Source organism: Chelonia mydas, chromosome 1, assembly GCF_015237465.2.
Source record: "Chelonia mydas isolate rCheMyd1 chromosome 1, rCheMyd1.pri.v2, whole genome shotgun sequence".
In the NCBI taxonomy this organism is placed as follows: domain Eukaryota; kingdom Metazoa; phylum Chordata; order Testudines; family Cheloniidae; genus Chelonia; species Chelonia mydas.
The window spans coordinates 20,400,013-20,403,734 of record NC_057849.1 but is presented as its reverse complement, the minus strand read 5'-3'; the positions used below and the strand labels follow the sequence as shown (position 1 = coordinate 20,403,734).

The following is a 3,722-nucleotide window of genomic DNA, read 5'->3' as shown; positions in this document are numbered from 1 at the left end:
TTTGACTCAAATTTGAATGTATGTTGTGATGTTCATTGTTATGAAATCATGTGATTGTACAATGTATAGAAATTGTTAGCCTGAATATGTAGCTCTGTTGTGTAGTAAGAAATCGGAAGCAGAATTATTTGGTATTAATAAACTCTACATAGTGTGTCAAAGTTATATTGTGTTGAAAAGTTACTAATATGAGAAAAGTGCATTTCAAGTGTTTATTCTGTGTTGATAAGTGTGCAATTTTTTGCAGTTTTGAGGATGTAGAATTAAGACCAAGTGGGCATTGTAAATCAGTTGGAGAGAACGATAGGTGGTTGTGTGGCAGTGGGAAACTGACTGACTGAGTATCGTAGTTTGATCTTCTCTTTCAGGAGATGGACAAAAGTCAGGTGACTGTATTGTGACTTTTTTAGGTCTCTCCCCAGTCTTTGATCCCACTGGCCATGAGGTACTGCTGGTACAGGGTAGCATCTGAATATGCATCAGCTAGATTCAGCTATAGCTAAACAGATTTATTGTCTGTCTGTCTGTCTCATTAAGGTTCTTCTTCTTCTTCTTCTTCTTCTTCTTCTTCTTCTTCTTCTTCTTCTTCTTCTTCTTCTTCTTCTTCTTCTCACAACCTATTCTTTTTGTGACCTGTGTTGTGTTATACAGGTCAAGCTAGGTGTTCCCTTCTGTCTTTAACATCTATGAATCATTGGTAGGCACGCATCCTGCGGTCTCAAGAGGCCATGGGTATGCGCCCCTGAGTAGTAAAGAATTTCCTCAGTTATTTTTATGGTAGCCATGTCTGTGGCTGAAGAGACTCACTTGAGAGAGACAGTCTCTGCTACAGCTGACACATTTGAAGGTGATGTTTTGCCCCTTTGGACTCTGCCTTCTGCAAGCTCTTTTCTCCTTTGCTAGGCTGGATGGCTTCCTCTCGTAACTCCGGAGACCTTTGTTAAGCTCATTTCCAAAGGCTGCGGTTCTGAGTGTGATCATCCCAGTTATCCACATCCAGATCCGTTTCTTCAAGGTCTCACTTGCTCACACCCTTGAAACGCAATTTTGGACACTATTTGGGTCTTTTTCCAGATGCCAGTTCGCTATAGAGGATGTCCTTTGGGAAGCGACCATCATTCATTCGGCACACATGCCCAAGCCAGAGGAGGCATCTCTGTTTGAGGAGTGTTGGTATACTGGCCTGATTGAGCATCTCAGTGCTGGTGACTCTGTCCCTCCAGGAGATTCCAAAGACTCGATGAAGGCAACAGCATAAAGTATGTGTTTTACAAAAAGTAATTTGCTTTTTTTTATATATAAAAGTGACCATTGTATCCTATCTCCAGCAGATGGTGCTAAAATCTTAGTATTGTGCTTATCAAATAAGAGTCGTAACAAAAGTAAAGCATAAGGCTTTGCTAGAATACAGAAAAATTAAATATGCGAACAGAATAGTGCCACTTATTTTCAATGGATACCCTAGTTATATGGTCCTGGTTGCATATAATAATATTCTAAGATATTTTCACAGATGTGCACGTCAGGGGTCAGCTGCTCTTACTCTTCAATATCAACAGTATTTTGCAATTCTACAGCATCTTCCATCTGGATGTCCCAAAGTTCCTCACAAACAGAAACTTATTTAACCACACAATGTGCCGAAGAGATTGTAACAATTTCTCATCTCCCTTTCTACAGGTGTGGAAAGCAAGGCACGGAGGGTTATCCACTATCACACAGGAAGTTTTGGGTCAGGTTTTTCTGTCTCCCAGTTCCGGTCTACAGGATAATCCTTTGTCCTTTAGGTCAGAGTCCTTTCCCCAGTGCCTGTAAAAGGAGTCAGAGGAGTCTGATCCATATGACATGTCAGAAGTATTGAGCCCAGTCACATGATCCAACTCTGCCATCAGAAACTGAGACTTTATACCCTGACGTGAGTCACTGATTCCATTGGCTATTATTACAGCGCTCAACCTGACTAGCTCAGCTGAGTACTGGGGAACGCTCCCAGCGGAAGGGGGAGAATCTTCTTATCCAAGTCAAAGAATGGTAGTGGAGCCACTCCATGCCGAGCACCAGGGTGGATAAAAATAGCAGCATTTAATTTTATTAAAAAATCCGAGTTTTAAAATGTAAATTGGACTTTTTATTTAAATGAGAAACAGGTTTATTTATTTAACAAAAGCTATTTACAATGACATTTGAATTTGATAGCCTAAACTTATAATCTATTAAAATCATTTACGTTAAATACAAACAATAATATTAAGCAGTACATATTTGCCTCTAAGCTTTAAAAAAGTCATACTGCTGACCTGGCCGTAGTCACTGGCTAACCACCTGAAACCCTGTTTGCTGAAATACTAAACCAGCTTTTGACAGCAGTAGCCTCCTCTGCAGGTGCAGTGAAAATATTTTCTTCATTTCAGTTTATTCAGTTGGTTCAGTTCAGTGACTAGTTCGTTTAGTTCTTTCAAAGTTAAGAAACGAGTTGGGAGTTGAAAAAGCAGTTTCCTCTTCCAATCTATGAATAAGCATTCAGTGTGAGAGGATGAGAGCTAGTAGTTTTAAAATCTTGAAGGACATAGTGATCAGAAATAATCAGTTCAATGACAGATAATACTTCCTTTGTCTAATAAGTCAGTTAGTTTTAAAAGCAAAACATGTTCTGATAAACTTTTTTATGAACTTTTTTTCTTGTATATCCAGCACGTTTAAGGGAGTTTTATTTAATAGGGTAAAAATCTGTTTTTGGTCATTTTTAACTGAATTTGAATTTTCATCCAGACAGAGCTTGACACAAATCCCAAGTAAAAACTTAATCATAGTGTATGCTCCTGATTAGCAGAAAGAAACACCACATTTAGTCTAAAGGCTATATTTAGTTGCAAATCATCACATTTTAATGGTTACCTACCAATGAGAATCAGCATTTCTTTAAAAAGTATACTATAAAGTATAAATGAAAACGTGATTAACATCAATGACTTAAATCAAGGTTTCAGTTCCAACACTCCATTTAATACACAGTGCCCAGATAAGGGAAGTATCAGATATTAAACTGATAAGAACAGATACTTGATTTTAGCCAAGCCAAGAAGCAAACAATGATAAAAACTTCCAAGATCTTCACGTCTTAACTAATGTAACATCAACCACTGAAGGCTCCCAAGAAAATGATAGAACAAACCTCTTGAACAGTATTAAACAAATCTTTTAATAGGGCTATTAAGAACAAGCATCATAGCTGAAACAGTTTTAAAATCTCATTAACATTTGATGATATAAATTGTTTGTTTACTTTTTGTATTTCACTCAGCTAGGACAGTGAAATCTCTCTCTCTCTGCTATCTATCCTCTGATACTTATTACTATTGTATCTGAGTGTCTAACTTTTCACTTCCCTTTACACTATAATATCAATTTCACAGTGAAGTTCCTTTTTTTTTAGTAAACTGGTTCCATTGAATAAAGACATTTCTGTTCCTCTCTCATAAAACCCTCTAGGTAACAAAACCCAAAAGTGAGACCTACATTTTTTGAGAGTGTCCCTTTAAGCCCCACTGTTCATGAAGACTTCAAATGGCCAAATCTGTCTTCCCCAAAGTTGTTAAAATCAGTTCCAGTCTGTTTCAATTTAATTGTCACTTCCTCCTTCCTTTATATATGAGTAAACAGAAAACAACAAACAGCCATGGAAGGAAAATTGCTAGGATTAATTTACTGTACAAGTGAGACAT

General features: G+C 37.5%; 1 non-coding gene across 1 annotated transcript; it reads right to left on the bottom strand.

Moving 5' to 3' along the window:
• Window positions 1–2,902: 2,902 nt before the first annotated feature.
• Window positions 2,903–3,087, bottom strand: LOC114019661. The gene has a single exon (XR_003564679.2). It is a non-coding gene; the product is annotated as a U2 spliceosomal RNA (small nuclear RNA).
• Between the last annotated feature and the right edge of the window lie 635 nt (window positions 3,088–3,722).